The following is a 17,681-nucleotide window of genomic DNA, read 5'->3' as shown; positions in this document are numbered from 1 at the left end:
CGTACCTTTAAATTTTCCACACTGCGCCTCCTCTGAGCCTCAGAATGCTGTTGTTTTTCCTTCTAGTTGAAGAGTCTCTCCTCAGCCAGCCTTCCTGTGGTTCTGGTTGATGTCCGTTCAGTCTTTTAGTTGTATTTTTGAAGTGGTTGTTCGAGGCAGCAAACTCCGGTGTTTACCTATGCCGCCATCTTGGTTTCCTGAACCCACTTTTAAAAAATACGTTTTCACTGATTTCAGAGAGAGAAGATGGGAGAGGTAGCTAGAGAAAGAAACATAGATGTGAGAGAGAAAAATTGATGAGTTGCCTCCTGTACCCACCACTATCGGGGACCGAACCTGCAACCTGGGCAGATGCCCCGACCAGGAACCCAACCTGTGACCTTTTGGTGCATGGGAGGATGCTAAACCAACTGAGCCACATCAGCCAGGACATAAACCCATTTTGATCCATTTAAAAAACTCATGAAAACAACAGGAAGACTGGGAAGTAAAGGGAATTTTTTGAAGTTTATACAGAGGACCACAGAGGGCTAGTGTCTATCTGTGTCTTCTGACTCTTAAGAAAAGCTTACCTAATGAGTCAGGAAGACAATCCAATCTTTTTTTAAAAAATTCTTTATTAAGGTATTACAAATGTGTCCTTATCCCCCCATTTACCCCCCCCCCCCAACTCATGTTCTCATCCCCCTGTTGTCGACAATCCAATCTTTAACTATTATTCTCTCCTCTGGTTTATGAAGAGCCTGGAAATAACCACTGAGCATATAGGCTTTTATTCCTTAACCTTCCAGGTCAGTGTGTCTGGAGCATGGTGCATGGGGTTGGGGAGTGAAATGTGTGAATCTACTTCATTATTGGTCAAGGGGGGGCCTTCAGCCCTCTGGTCAGTTGAGAGGAGAGAGAGCTCCAAGTAGCTGCTTCTTCTTCTTTGTTTAAAAAAAAAAATATATATATATATATATATATATATATATATATGATTTTTTAATTGATTTCACAGAAGGAAAAGGGAGAGATTAAAACATCAATGATGGGAGTCATTGATCTGCTGTCTCCTGCACGCCCCCTACTGGGGACCGAGCCTGCAACCCAGGCATGTGCCCTTGACTGGAATCGAACCCAGGACCCTTCAGTCCCCAGGCTGACACTCTATCCACTAGCCAAACTGTCTAGGGCTCCAAGTAGCTTCTTTAGAGGAAAGTAAAGAGGATGGAATCTCTACACCCACTTTGCAGTTTCTAAGGACAGTCTGACACAGTACGAGGTTGGAGTGCGCTCTACTTGTACTGGAGGTACTCAATGAGAGATGGCAGAAAAGCAGCCCTCGCCCCCTTCAGGAGAACGCTTTGTAGGCATACAGAAAGAGGAAGAGCAAAGGGAAGGGGGAAAAAGAGAACAAGAAGCTCATCTTTTGAAATCAGCAAAAGGTATATCCCCGGGAGTGATTTATGTGTGTACAGAGGAGGAACATTAAAAGAATAATTGTTGGCTGTTTATTTTAAAGCATGGGCAGTGAGAATGGAGGCAGGGAGCTTTATTTTCTATTTTACCTTGCTCCAACTTCCATTAGTGTTAATGGGGTCATATATTCTAGACTTTCCTTGGCCTGCTGCCCTGACATAACTGTTTGAATTCCTCGTTTTAGTATTATGTAGTCTTAACAACAGAGGGAAAGAGAAACAGAATGTTGTGTGCTAAATGATTCTATGTGCCTTATTGTGGATGGAATTTATTCTCGTGGGTCCACGGCTATTAAGATGATCTGTTCAGATGATCTGTGTTTCTGATAGCTACTTCTAGATAGCTTTATAATTTGCCCAAGGGGTTTGTTCAGGGGATGGCTACATGTATTTTTTATTTGCTAAAACAAGGTAAGTCTTAATCCTGGTTATCTGAGCTCCGGGCTGGTACAGGGACTGCTCTCATCCAAAGGGCCAATCGAGCTGCGTGTTCCCCTTGAGGTGGGCAGTCGATTGTGGAGGTATTTTACTAGGCGGTCATTTGATACGCATCGGCCCTTTTGGTGGGAGACTTAGTTCTTAGGATTACTGCTGCGGAATCCATTTATTCAATTAAACAAATATCAATTGAGTTCCTGCTTTGCCTCCAGTATTTCTTCAGACAGGGGAATACTCTGTACAAGAAGCCGGAATTGGACTGTTCAAGGAAACCCAGCAGAATTAGAATGCTAAAATCCCCGGTTTGAAAGAAACTTAGAGATAATCTACGGTTCTGAGAATAAGTGTATTCATTTTAGGGGACCACAAACAGTTTCTGATGCATATTATTCTTTGTTTGCTTTTATAACCATTTGAAAATGCGAGCCACCTTGGCAGGGTGGCTCTGTTGGTTGGAGCATTGTCCCATACACCAAAAGGTTGCAGGTTCAATTCCCTGTCAGGGCATATACTTACGTTTCGGGTTCTATCCCCGGTGGGGCATGTACGGGAGGCAACTGATTGATTGATATTTCTCTCTTTCTTTTTCTCTCTCTCTTTCTCTCTCTCAAATCAATAAACATATCCTCTGGTGAGGATTTTAAAAACAGTGAAAACTATTCTAAACCGGGGGGAGGGGGCACATAGGCTGGATTTGATCCATGAGCCATAGTTTCATACTTTGCCAGTCCCTGATCTAAATTCTCCTCCAGTTTTTTTTTTAATCAAAGGGGAAACTGAGAGCCAGAGGGTGAAATGATTACTTCCCTCATTGTCCACCCCCCCCCCCCCCCCCACATAGTCACACAGCTAGTTCTTGATATTGTTGGATTGGTGACCCTTTAGTAAGGATCACCAAAGTGCCTAGTCATTTTGCAAACGGCTAGTTTTGGTACTGAGGGAAATATGAACTTTAATTAATTTTTAACTTATTGAATGCCTACCACATTCTAGGCACTGTGCCTGGGATTTAGGATGCAAACTTAGCATGACAAAGTCCCAGGCATCAGTCAGCTTCATAACTGGTGCAGAGAAGATGGCAGAGTGGAAAGCGCATATGGAGACAAGCGGTGGGTGCCGGGAGGCACAGGAAGTCACTCCGCCCTCAGTATGTAGATGCTTCTGTGGGTGAATGAATGAGTTCATTCATTCATTGCACCTCCCCCACTTGTGTTTTGGATGCACTGCCCAGCCTAAAGGAAGGGGACAGGGTCTGACTTCCTCCCCACTTGCTTGTTTTTCTCTTTGGGGACTCATACCTTGTATACATCCTATGTATGCAGGGGTGGGTTATGAGATTAAAAGAACAAAAGTGAAAAAAGATTCAGACCCCCACCAGAGAAAGATGGTTTATTTGGCAGTTTCTTTGACATACCAGTTTATCTAAGCAGTGGCACTGAGACACATCTGAAATCATATAACATCAACCATGGAGCCTTTTACTATTCTAGAGTTGGAAGGACCTTAGAGATCACGTAACTGTATACCCTTTCATTTTACATATAAAGAGCTTGAGGCTCAGAGATGTTAAATTTCTGGGTCACACAATTAATTCATAGAATGAATCTCAGGGTTGCAAAAGACTTTAAAAGATATCTAGTATATCCACCCAGATAATAATAAGGAATAATAATTATAGCTAATATTTATTGAAAGTTTATTGACATGTGTAGTAGTATGTATTATCTCATTTAATTCTGCCAGTAACCCAATGTAATAGGTACAATTACCATCCTTATTTTAAAACTGAGGAAACTAAGCTTGAATAGATTAAGTAAAATTTGCCCAACCGATGTTTGCACAATGAGTGAATCAATGAGTCAGGCTGTTGACACTTTTAGGGACAAGTGAATGGGAACTCAGTGGCTGAGCTAGAGCCATGCCCAGGTCTTCTGATGACTTATCCTGTCACCAGTTGTATGTGCTAATATGCAGATGTGGGCCAGGAAAGTGTATTGTTCTGCAGCTGTCTTTATGGTGTCACTGAACAGTTTTGAGAATTAATGTGCACAGTAGAATTCTCTTTGAACATCAAAGGTTCCTTGACGATGTGACAGCCTGGTTGGTTTCTCTGAATCTGCTGAAGTTTGTAGAGGCAACTGGAAGATTCTCTCTGCATGAGGGACCTTCTTCTTCTTCTTTCTTTTTTTTTTTTCACAAACATGTAATTTAAAGTTGTAGTTTCAAACTATAGTCTGAGGCATCCTGGGGTTTGTGGGCTAGAGAACTGAGGGATTCTGTAAGAAAGCGTGGGCATGGACTTGGCTTTGAGCCAAATAATGCCCAAAACAAATATCTTTGCAGCATTAATTCTTTTAGCTCTGACAGATGAGAACAACCAACTCATTAGACGTACAGTAGCTTGTGATGTGTTCTTTCCTTATAAGTTGAATGTTTTTCTCACCGAACAGTGGTAATATTTGGGCTTGTTTGATTGGAAGTTTTTGAAGTCAAAGACATTTTAACACATTTGTAGAGCTTGTTCTAAAAAAAAAAAAACCCACCAAAACCTCTCTATCTAGATTACTGCTTTTTATATAAAGAACAGGATGGGCATTGTTTGCCATTCACTGTAAGCAGAGTATCTCTACATGGCATAGAAAAACTGAGGTTCTTGGATTTCAGCTCAGAAAGCTTATATCCTTTGAACCTAGGCCCCTGGGTTGATTCATAACGTCAATACATAGCATTAATAATTGCTGCATATCACTTGGAGGAAAATCCACATTAAATAAAGGAGGCCTTCATTAGGTTGAGGAAAAACAGATTCAGGCTCTTTTGGTAAAGATAAACCACCATTTATTTGTTTGAGGGCCTTTCAGGGGGAAGAGATGTAATACAAGATAATCTTCTCATTTGTAGGCGTATGAGAAATCCCTTAAAATAGAAACACATGAATATTTGTTTTCTAACACAAAATATTTCAGAGACCTCCCCATGTGTCTTGCCAATGCTTTTTTCAAGTTTCAGCCAACCACTACAAATGTTTTTTAATTATACCAGGGAGAAATCCTCAGTGATTCCTTGCTATTAATACCTACTTTAAAATTTTTATTTATTTATTTTTTAATCCTCACCTGAGGATATATTTTTAAATTGATATTTAGGGAGAGAGAGGAAGGGGGAGAGAGAGAGAGAGAGAGAGAGAGAGAGAGAGAGAGAAAGGGAGAGAGAGAGAGAGACATTGATGTGAGAGAGAAACATTGATGTAGGATAGAAACATCGATCCATTGCCTCCTGTATAAGCCTCTATAGGGATCAAACCCAAAACCTAGGTGTGTTCCCTTGACCAGGAATGGAACCCAAAACCTTTTGGTGTATGAAATGATGCTCCAGCCAACTGAGCCACCCAGCCAGGGCAATACCTACTTTTAAACATGTCTTATGTATTAATAAATCTTTCTTTTAACTCTACCAGGGTTTGCCCCTGATTTACTCCACTTCCGTCTTCAGCAGTAGTAGCCGCTTTCTGTAAAAAAGGGGTAGGAGGTGGAGGACAGCACAAAAGGAGGAGAATGATCTGTTCATTATGTGCTGGCTGCTGTGTTACCAAATAAGCATTCAGTGTCACCATGTTCTGGAGATAGGTACACATGTAGATTTCTAACTTTTCATTTTCAAAAATTTCAAATGAATAGATTAGCACAAAGAATACTCAAAAATTCTTAAATTTACTAATTCTTAACATTTTGTCACATGTGCTTTATTTTTATTTATGCAGATTTATGTTTTTTGGGGGGCAGACATCATGATACTTGATCTCTAAATATGTCAGTATTTATCTCCTGAGTATAAGGACATGTTTTTACATCACCACAACAGCTTTATCATGCCTGAGAAATTTAACATTGATTCCATAATACAGTTTATATTTAAATCTCATCTTTAATCAGTTAACATTTGCTGTATAACAAATCCACCATTTATTTGTTTTTCCAAAAAAATTTTTAATTGATTTCAGAGAGGAAAGCAGAGGGAGTTAGAAACATCAACGATGAGAGAGAGTCATTGATCAGCTGCCTCCTGCATGCCCACTGCTGGGTATTGAGCCCCAAACCCAGGCATGTGCCCTGACTTGGAATCAAACCGTGACCTCCTGGTTCATAGGTTGATGCTCAACCACTGAGCCACGCCAGCAAGGCGAAACCACCATTTATTAATTCTTATGATTCTGTGAGTCATATGGATAGTTCTAATTTGCATCAGGACCAGCTGATCTTGGCTGGATCCCCTCAAAGTCTGCAGTCAACTGCTGGATCTATCAGAGGCTGGCTGGTCTAAGTTGATCTTAGTTTGGATGGCTTGTCTCTGCTCCAAAGGGTCTTCCATCCTCTAGCACAGTGGTTCTCAACCTTCTTACTGTCGCGACCCTTTAATACAGTTCCTCATGTTGTGGTGACCCCCAATTTCATTGTTACAAATTGAACATAATTAAAGCATAGTGATTAATCACAAAACAATATGTAATTATATATGTGTTTTCCGATGGTCTTAGGCGACCCCTGTGAAGTCTAGCAGAATAGCCTAGGCTTGGTCCCATGGCGAATAGCCAGATTCTAAGAGAGAGTGGAAGTGTGCAAAGCCTTTTGAGGCCTAGGCTTGGAGCTTGCACAGTATAACTTCTATTGCAGTCTTTTCGTCAAATCCAGTCAGAAGCTCCTCTTAATGAGAGGAGCTGAAAGTCATATTGCTCAGGGGCCTGGATACACCGGCATGAACAATTGCAGCATTTTTGCAAATCCCCATTGTTCAAAGAATATTAATGATGTTAGTTTAATAATGTTAACAGTGTAGTTGTTGGTTTGTTTTTAATCTAAGGTCTACTCAAAGATTGCACATTAAATTTAGTTGCTATGCATCTTTAATCTCTTTTTTATAGTCTCTTTTAATTCATAGGTTTCCCTCTTTTTTGTATTTTATGACATTAATATTTTTAAGATTAAGATTCCAGGCCTGTTTTCTTAAAATATCTCACAACCTGAATTTGTCTAGTTATTTCTCCATGGTTATATGTAGGTTAAACATTTTTGGCAGGTATTCTAAATAGCTTCACAAGGAGAGGCATATATGTCAGTTTATTCCATTATTGGTGATGCTCACTTGGCTAAGGTGGGGTCTGCCAGGTTTCACAATCATAAAGGTGTCCCCTCCTGGAGATAGATTTGTATTAAGTCTGGACATTAAGTGCTAAAGTTCTTCCAATCACATCAACATCTATTGTTTAGATACCTACTGTATATGTAATCTTGAATTTATTACTATGGAAGATCTAAAAGAATGGTAAGGAATGTTGCCTGTCTAAAGAATATGTAATTTTCTTGAGGTTGAGTTACTTTTTAAAAAACTGTATGAAGAGTATAGGAGTGATGATTCTAAGTTAATAAAACTGTTTATTGAAATAGAATGGACATACAGAGAAGTGCACACATAAGCATATAGCTTGATGAAGTTTTCAAACTGAACATACCAGTGCACTAGCACCCAGATTAAGAAACAGAATGTAAGCACATCTCAATAAGCCTGATTTTTAACTATATAAAATGTAGGTCCAAATGATGGCTGTTCTTTTTGATAGCAATTTATGAGTGGCCCAAGAAAATCAATATTCTTTTAAGTTCAAATGGTATTATCTAACAATCACTCTTTGTATTCATCAAGCTTGAATCAGAGTAACTTTCATTATGCCCATACATTAGTCTCTCCTTCTTCATTCTTGTCACAGTGCAGAAGGTGACCTCTCTTTTCCCAAGGGTAGCCTTTCCCTGTGTAGTCTGTCCTGCCCTTCACTTCCTTAGGTCTGGTCCTAGTTCTTTCTTGTATCTTCATCTGTGTTCTGTCTTCAGCTTCTCTTCTTTTGGCTCCTGTTCCTCACCTTCTATACTTACCAGCATCCTTCTGCTTTTCCCTCTCCTTTAAAAAAAAAATTTTTTTTAAAATTGATTTTAGAGAGGAAGGGAGAGGGAGAGAGATAGAAACATCAATGATGAGAATAATTAATCGGCTGCCTCCTGCATGCCCCCTACTGGGGATCCAGCCTGCAACCCAGGCATATGTCCTTGACTGGAATCGAACTTGGGACCCTTCAGTCCGCAGACCAATGCTCTATCCATTGAGCAAAACTGGCTAGGACTTCCCTCTCCTTTTTATCACCAAACTTTTAAGAAGACCATGTTCCCTTTCTCTTTAGTCCATTCATCCAAATGCCATTGAAACTTGGTATCCTTTCCCACATCAGTAACTTCTGGTTATTAAGTCATACTTTGTTTTCTTAGATTCTACCTCCTTTGGATGGCTTCTCATCTTTTCTTTGAGACCACTTCTTCTAGGCTTCCATTTATTGTGCGCTCTGTCTTCTTCCAGCTGCTCTGAGTAGTCCTCTAACAGTTTGACTTCCCAAAGAAAGAACAATAGTTATTTCTGCTTCTTTTGGTCTGTATGAGAATGACATTTCTTAGGTCCTTCTTTTTTTAAAAAAATATTTTTTTATTGATTTCAGAGAGAAAGGGGGAGAGAGAGATAGAAATATCAATGATGAGAGAGAATCATTGATCTGCTACTTCCTGCACACCCCCCCGCTGGGGATCGAGCCTGCAACCCAGGCATTTGCCCTGACCTGGAATTGAATCATGACCTCCTGGTTCATAGGTCAGTGCTCAACTGTTGAGCCACACCGGCCAGGCAGGACCTTCCTTTATGGACTATGGGTCATTATGTTGGCAATTTATCTGCAGTTTGAAGATTGTGGTTTTATGGCAAACTCTCAATTAAATTGATGTAAAATCTCTGCCTGGTAGGAACTCAATACAGGTTTGTTGGAATGATTTATTCATTCATTTATTCATTTATATGTTCAATAAATATTTACAAAATGTGTAATCAGTGAATTAAATGGATTGTTAAATTTAACAGTAGGTTACATCTGTTTCTCAAGTTATATAAATAGTATAGGTCTCTTTGTTTTTTCTTTCAACTTTTGTTGAAGTTTGTTATTTGCCTGTTGTTTTTTTTAAAAAATAATTTGAGCAATAAGTAGCTATATGACTCTTGGATAAGTTACTTAACCTCTAGAAATAGTTTTCTAATTTTTAATGTTGGGATAGTAATAGTGCTTACCTTCTGGGTTTTTTTTAAAGGATTAGATGACAAAATGCCTCTAGATCACATAGTACATGCAAGCATACAGTAATGGCTCAATAAATACCATTTATCATTATTCTTATTATGTTTTAGACATTAGACTTTGGTCCTCACAGCAATTATCCTGGATTAGGCATTATTTTTCCCATTTTTCAAAGAAAGAAACTAAAACTCTAAGGATTTAAATAACTTGCCAGATATCACAGAGCTGGTCTGGGCTGTCTGATTTCATGGTTTGTGCCTTTTACTTACACCAAAGCCTTTCAGCCAATGCATGACACTAAGAAGTAAAGCAGGAGTCACTTTATATGGACTGAAATAAGCTAATATTGTTCTCAGTTGCCTTTTGAAAGGTAGGATTTACCAAGGAAGTTGTGGCAACTCCAGTTCTGAAAGTCAGATTAATAAAGATTTTATCTTAAAACCACAGAATTCTAGGGTTTTATTAGGATTTTCGGCTTAGGAGGATTAGGCCACCCAATTATTGAATTCTTTAACCATGTAGCCAAGGGGTCATCTGGTTTATTCTTGAACACTTCCAATGACAGGAAAGTCATCAGCACCTGGGGAACCTCATTCCACTTCCCCAGTTCTGACCAGGAGACATCCCTTCCTTACATCAGCCCAACTCCTCTCCTGTGTCTGCCCTCATTCCTAACTCTGCCCCCTCCCTGCACTCCCTCTGCCACCAGAACTCTCTCTTTAAGGCACAAATCAGATTGTCACTCCCCTAATTAAAACAGTTTTTTGATTTTCCATTGCCCTTATGATAAAATCCAAACTCTTTTCTGTGGTCAAGTAGGCCTGCCTCATCTCAAACATTCTTTTTCTTTGTTGCTCACTCAGCCTTGGTCCTGGTGGCCTGTATGTTCTCTGATACGCCCAGCGTCTTCCTGCAGCTGGCCCTTGCACTGGCCCTTCTGCCTGTGTGCTGCTTTCTGAGCTCTGCAAATGGCTGGCTCATTCTCATCTTTCAGATCTCAGCTCAGAGGCCACTTCCTCAGAGAGGCCTGTCCTGATCCCTTATCTGAGCTCCTAACCTCGTCATCCTGTACCCATTCTTCAGATCACCTTGCCCTCTTTCCTCATGAGAATGTAAGTTCTTGGTGACTGGACCTAGGATACAATGCTGGCAGTTGTATCCTCTACAGTAGCACAGTAGCTGTCCATAGAAGGTGCTCCATAAATGTCTGAGGAATAATGAATGGCCTCATGAGTGACTGAATGTGAGGTTGTGGAGTCATTAAAAATGGAGTTGAGTGTCATCCCAATACACCAAGTTTGTGGGTTTGATCACCAGTCAGGGCACATCCAAAAGGCAACCAGTGAATGTATCAATAAGTGGAGTAACAAATTGATGTCTCTCTCTCTCTCTCTCTCAATAAATAAATAAATAAATATTTTTTTTAATAGCGTATTTGAACTTTGCCACTTTTGGTGTGACTTTGGGCAAATTATGTTAACCTCTGGGCTTTTGTTGCTGCACTTGTATACTAGCAATCTTATCTACCTCACAGAATGTTATGCAGATTAATTAAGATATCAGCTGTGAATGTACCTGTCACATTACCTGGCACACATTAGATGTCCAGTCCACCTCAAAGCCTGGGGCTTTATTCTGAGCACGTGTACAAGAGTTCTGTGAAGTTTCAGCCTGATTAATGGAACTGTTTATATAGTGTTCCTATGCGTGTGACTCACAGTCAGGTGTAAGATGCCTGTGACTCCTCTGATGTAATGCTTGCCTGGCTGGGAAGACAGTTCTAACCCTGGATATCAGTTGTGCGGAGTGATGCTCAGTCTGATAACACGGGGGTGCCAAGCCCAGAGCCTTCACTGGGCCACTGAATACAGCCCCCCAAACTAAATGCTCAAATGTGACCTTGTTGTGGCTAATCTCTTGTCAAGATGGATTGGGATGCTCTGTCTAGACAGTTGTCTCCCTTGGGAAATCATAGTTGCCTAAGAGGAGGCACATGGTCTCCTGTTAAGAATACAAATAGCCTGTGAGCTGTTTTTCGGGGGGTGGAGGAGTGGAGGCTGCTGTGAGGTGTGTGGGTCTGTGGAGTAGAGCCTGCAGAAGGGAGCTGTCGGCTTCTGGACTCACACGCATCTCAGGATCATGGTGGTAGCCTTCTCCTTCACACATGCAGTGTCAGCAGAGCCCAGAGATCATGGGAAAGGGGAACTGTCACTGTCAGCCTATCCCGAGCCAGAGCGTCTGTGCCGCCACTAAGGAACGCTCGGAGGAATTACAGGGTAACCCTGGCACATGGATTACCTGCTGGGAAGGGGGCAGAAGTTTCTATGCAACCTGCTGGCTTGGCATGATGGCCTCGGTGGTTCCCCTCTGTAGGCTCTTAGGGTGAGTGTTTTAACATGGGGGCTCTAAAATGAGATAGACCTGGGATCAAATGCTGGCAAAGTCATGACCTTGGCCAAATTATTTAACATCCAGCCTTAGTTTCCTCACTGAAAATGAAGATGATAATAATAATAATTCCTAGCTTATATGGTTGCTGTGAGGATTAGATGATATCGTGCATGCAAAAATCCTAGCTTAGTTACAGGCCCATAGCCCATGTTCAGTAAATGATGATTCTTTTTATCTGATAGGACAGGTCAGGATTCTGCGTTTATTTCTGATGAGCCTCATGCACACTGAACTTTGAGTCTTGGTTCACCCCTGCCAGCTGTGTGCCTCGGACAAGTTATCTAACCTCTGAGTCAGTGTTCTTATCTGTTACATGCAGTTTATAATTCCCACCACAAGGTGAAGGTAAAATGAGATTAAGAGCGCCTGACACATAGTAAGTGCTCAAAATATTCTTTTCCTTCACCTCTGGTTCTTGAGTATCTGAAGTACGGTCCCTTTAAGCTTGTTAAGATTCCTCACCAACCTTGTATGCAGCTGTATTCAGACAGCTTTGGCAGAAGAAAGAGGCGCTTTTTAATTTTTTTATAAACGACTGTTTCATAATCTGTTGGCTCATCTGCTGCTGCCACACCCTGTGCCTCTTAGGTACCCTGCGTCCTATTGCACTTAGCATGTGCCTTGCCTCTCACCTAAATGACCCTGGAAAGTGGTTGCTGTGGAAGATTTCTGAATGCTAAATGGATTTTTCTCCCTGCTTTTTGGGGCCGTGCTGGCTCAGGGATTCTTAGCTGCAGGAGGAGGGGCTGGCAGTTGGACTTTGCGGCCTGAAGCTTTCTGGTTTTCATTAAAATTCTCTGGCTGTCTTTCGGGATTGCTCCATTGGCTATGACTGTGCGTTGGAGCTGGTCAGCCTCACACACCCATCAAATCACAGTGGCCCTGAAGACGAGAGAAAGTTGAAGGTGGGGCAACAGGCTGATTAAAGGGTCTTGCTCAGCAGCCTTTGTGTAAGGGACCCCCATCTACAACAGCAGAGCTTGAATTTGGCAAAGTCTTAAATACAGATGGGGAGGCAGACATAGCCGAGCTGGGAACCCTTTTACAACTTACTCTTGATGACAGACTTGCTCTTGAGGCAGACAGGAGTTTCCTGGCAGCTGTCAGAGGGTCCTTGAATGTTAGTTACATTCATGAATGAGATCAGTCTGGTCTAATCATTTTTCTGAGGTGCTGATACCCTCATATACCCAAGGAGATGGAAATTGGGTGGCAGTTCTCTGAGTTTGACAGAGTGAATTGAGTAAAGAGGATTTGGTGTTTAAATGTTAATTTCTTTCTTTCTTTTGTTTTAATTGTCTAAAGTGTTACATATGTCTCCTTTTCCCCCCGATTGATCCCTCCCCCAGCCATTCCCACCCGGGGAAGCCCCCACCGCCCCAGTGTCTGTGTCCATTGGTTATGCTAATGCATGCATACAAGTCCTTTGGTTGCTCTCTAACTTCCCCTACCACCCCTGCCATTTGTCTCTGTATCTATTTTTGTTCATCAAATTATGTTGACCATTATATCCCACCTATGAGTGAGATCATGTGATATTTATCTTTCTCCAACTGGCTTATTTCGCTTAGCATAATGCTCTCCAGTTCCATCCCTGCTGTTGCAAATGGTAAAAGCTCCTTCTTTTTTATAGTGGTGTAGTATTCCATTGTGTAGATGTACCACTCATCTGCTGATGGGCACTTAGGTTGTTTCCAAATCTTCTAGTAGCTGAAGAAATCTCACTTGAGATTGAAACTTTAATCTGAAAAACCTACGTTCAAATCATGACCCTGCTATTGGCATGCTTTGTGACCTTGGGCAAGTTACTTCTCTGGGTCTCAGCTTCCCAGTGGGGTTGTGAGGATAAAATGAGATAAATTATGTAAAGCTCTTGGCATATCATATGTTTTCAGTAAATGGTAGATGTTGATATAAATTGGACTAGATTTGACCTGCCATTCTATGTCCCAATTCTGCCATCTAGAACATTTGTCTGCATCCCTCCCAGCTTTGTGTCATTTAAGAATTTGAGGCAGATGTATTCCCTAGAGCAAGTTGAATCTTCTCTCTTTGGAAAAATACACCAAACACATTATTATGTTTCCCAGTGAAAGACTTACAATGCCGGACATTTCATCTTTGAGTAACTTAGTAGGAAAAAAAAAAAGGATTTTTGACATCATTCTTGATGGACAGACAGGCTGTGAGAAAGCCATTGTAATTGATCTTGGGTACAAATGTCCCCTATAGATACTCCCGAGAGAGCATCGCTGAGGCTCCCAGTTGCCCTCAGAGTCAACTCCATTTCCAGTCTTTTCCCTTTCACTCTACTCTTCAAGCCCTGTGTTCTAGCCACAGCACACTGCTCACGTACAATAATTAATATAGAACACATACATACCAAAGAGTATTTTAAATACACATTTACAGTTCAAAGTAGAAGAATAGAATGAAACTTGTGTATCTACCATCCAGTTTATCAAGTTGAGTATTATTGGTACCTTAGAAGCTACTTCTGTACTCTCTGCCTCCAGATCCTGTCTCCTTCCTTCCTCACCAGAGGCAGTGACTAGCTCGATTTTTGTGTTCATCATTCCCGTACTTTTCTTTATGGTTTAATCACCCATGTTTGCATTACTAAACTGTACATTGTTTAGTTTTTTTAAACAAAGATGCAAGCATAATTCTAGCAAGCTTTATAAGAAAAGGATGACGTTGCCACTTTTAGATCCAAAAATAAGCTGAACTTACTCAGGGTCATAGTCTGGCTTTAGCTTCCCTGTGAGTTCCAAAGGTCCTAATGGGGAAGTCAATGGGCAAGATTGTGAGTGAATCCTAGGAAATATGGCACTAACCACAATTGGGGCATCTGATGGGGCGGTAGTGTGGGTCGGGCACTGGCCGTCTGGTAGGATATGATCACAGAGAGAGGACTGCTCTGTCTTTTCTACTCCTAGTATCTCTATGGCCTATCTCTAGCTCTCTGTGGGATGAAGTGAATGCCATCAGCTGACCAAACAGACAGCAGGGAGGGGACAAGCAAGATACTTCATCAGCACATGGTCAAGGCAAATAGGAAAGAATCTGGACCAAGTTTATTTATCATAATTTGTCAGGTTCAAAAGAAAGTATGTAGTATACCACCTATGGAATATTCTTACATAAAAGTTGACCCTTCCATCTGATCAAACTTCTAGAGCTGACTTTAATTTATTGGGAATACAGGGGAAAGGATGACAAGTTAAGTCGCACTCTAAGAAACCAAGCACATAAATTTAGTGTTGAACAACTGACTTGGCCTCTGCATGAAGTCAATGGCATGAAAAAAATAACGTGGTTTAGGAATGATAACCAAATGTGTTATATATATTTATAGTAGGGGACTTCAATACCCCACTGACATCACTGGATAAATCTTCTAGACAAAAAAATCAACAAGGAAACAGCAATCCTAAATGACACTCTAGAATAGATGGAACTAATTGACATCTTCAGAACATTCCACCCCAAAGCTACAGAATATACATTCTTCTCAAGTGCACATGGAACATTTTCAAATGTAATATATAAATCTTGTTTTTATTTGGATAGTCTGTGTGTTAGTTTGTTAGGTACCATAACAAAACATCACAGATTGGGTAGTTTAAACAAGATAAGTTTATTTTCTTATAGTTCCGGAGGCTGGAAACCCAAGATGAAGGCGCTGTCAAGGTTGGTTTCCTCTGAGGCCTCTGTCCTGGGCTTTCAAATGACTGTCCTCTTCCCACCTCTGTACATGGTTATCCCTCTGTGCACATGCTGACCTGGTGTGTGTGTGTGTCCTAATCTCCTCTTACAAGGACACCAGGGGGGTTGGATTAGGCCTTTAGAGGCCTTATCTTCAATTACAGGCCCATTTTGAGGTACTGGGGTTAGAGCTTCAACATAAAAATGTGTGTGTGTGTGTGTGTGTGTGTGTGTGTGTGTGTGTGTGACACAATTTAGCAGCCCATAACAGTCTACCTGTTAAAAGGTGTTTTTGAGATGTTGGGGAAATTTTATTATGGACTAATATCAAGGGATTATTGTTAATTTTCTAGGTATGATAGTAGTGTTGTGATGTTAGAAAATGGGTAATGTAGAGGTGCGTTCAGGAGTACATAGGGTTGCAATATGATTGGAGTTTGTTTTAAAATATTTAAACAAAGAGAATAAAGGCTAGATCAAGTAAACAGGCCAAAATGTTCATCATTGTTGAATCTGGGTGATGGGTATTGAGGTTCTACTTTTGAGTATGTTTGAAAATTTTATAATCATACATTTTAAATATTTAGAATAAAGAGGGTTTAATGGCCATCTTCAGTGTGTCTCTCCCTGGAGTTATACTTCTCTGGGCTGACTAGCTTCTTCATGTGGTAGTTATCTGGGGGTCCTCAGTTTCTTGTCTCTACTAGGTCCTCTGATTCTTGTTTACCACTTGGTGAAGGACATCCTCCAGCTTGTAGAATCTTCTCTTCACAGTTTCTGCAAATTCACAGTCATTTCACATTGTGCTCTGTGTGCTGGGCCCTTTCAACCTGGCAACCTGCACCCCTCAGTTCTTCACAGTTTGGTCGAATTATAGTGATTCATCATGATTTTCCTTTCTTGTTTTCTGTTCTCTCTTGGGAATTTCTCTTATTCCTATAGGAAACACCCTGTACTAGTCCTCTAGAACAAGCATGTCAAACTCAAAGGCTAACACAGGCCAAATAAATGAGGCATGTGGCCCACAGGCTGGGAGTTTGACATGCTTGCTCTAGAATATTAACTTCTCTTTCCTGTTTTCAGCTTCTCTCTCTTGTTTTCCTTATCTTTATCTTTTGACTACACTAGCAGATTTCCTCAACTTTATCTTTTAATCCCTTTATTGAGGTGTGTTTTTTTAAAAAATTTTTGCTATTGAGTTGTCATTTTCTAAGAGCTCTGTTTTTGTTTTGTTCTCTGTTTCCTTTTTATAGTATCCTATGTTCACTTCATGGAGGCAGTTTTATTTCCTTTTTGTGAGAATATTAATGGCATTCCCCCCCTCCCACATAATATCTGTTTCCTTCAAGTTGCTCTTTTTGTGTTTACTGTGGTCTGTGTCTTTATGAGAGGCTTTCCCAAGATGTCACTCGGATTGCAGGAGGGGAGGGGGAAAATAAAAGCTGTCAAGATCTTGACATTGTGGTAAGTGAAAGAAGCCACTCATAAAAGACCCCACAGTGTATGATTTCATTTATGTGAAATGTCTAGAATAGGCAAATCTATACAGACAGAAAACAGATTAGCAGTTGCCTGGGGCTGGAGAGTAGCTGAAATGCAGAGTGACTGCTAATGGGTGTAGGGTTTTCTTTGGGAGGCAGTGATGAAATGTCCTAAAATTGATGGTGGTGATGGTTGTGCAACTCTATGAATATACTAAACACCGCTGAATTGTACACTTTAGAAGAGTGAATTGAGTATGTGAATTATATCTTAATAAACCATCCCAGTGGTGACGGTTGTACACTCTGTGAGTATACTAACTACCGTTGAATTGTACACTTTAAGAAGGTGAATTGATTATGTGAGTTCTATCATAATAAAGTTGTCAAAAAAAGAAGCTGTCAGGAAACTGAGTATGGGATGGAGATGATTAACTCCGAGCCTCCCTATGGCATGATTGGGCTGGGCTGTTTTGGGGAGCCCCTGAGGCAGCATCTTCCGTTTCCCTAGGTTGTGTTTGCCCAGGAGGAGTCTTCCGCTCCTCGTTGCAGTGTGTGGCTCTACCCGACAGTGTCTGGTAGTCAGGAAGGTGTGTGACACTGGACGTGTGTAGACACGTGCCCTTCGTTATGCTTCCCTTCAGACGTGCTGGGTACTTCTGGACCAGAGATACTCTTACTTTTTATTATGGAAAATATCAAAGATTTACAGAAGCAGAGAGGCTAGTACAGTGAACCCCCATGTTCCCATCACCCACGTTCACCAGTGGTCACTTCATGGACATTTTTGTTTCATCTGTATCCCCGAACCCCTTTTCCCCGATGGTTGTAAAGCAAATACATTTCTGTTTTATGTTCTCCAGAGACTAAGCAGCCAGAATTCTGCCAGTGGGGAGAGGATGTAGGGCAGTGATGGCGAACCTATGACATGCGTCAGAGGTGACACGCGAACTCATTTTCTTGGTTGATTTTTCTTTGTTAAAT

General features: G+C 41.0%; 1 protein-coding gene across 2 annotated transcripts in view; it reads left to right on the top strand.

Moving 5' to 3' along the window:
- RAB30 (RAB30, member RAS oncogene family) overlaps positions 1-17,681 on the top strand; it is a 78,675-nt gene that overhangs the window by 24,249 nt on the left and 36,745 nt on the right. The window lies entirely within an intron of this gene.

This window comes from Myotis yumanensis, unplaced genomic scaffold (assembly GCF_028538775.1).
Source record: "Myotis yumanensis isolate MYYU_CA2020_CCGP unplaced genomic scaffold, mMyoYum1.0.hap1 SCAF_10, whole genome shotgun sequence".
NCBI classification, from domain to species: domain Eukaryota; kingdom Metazoa; phylum Chordata; class Mammalia; order Chiroptera; family Vespertilionidae; genus Myotis; species Myotis yumanensis.
The sequence above is the reverse complement of the archived record's forward strand: the minus strand, read 5'-3'. Positions and strand labels throughout refer to the sequence as shown.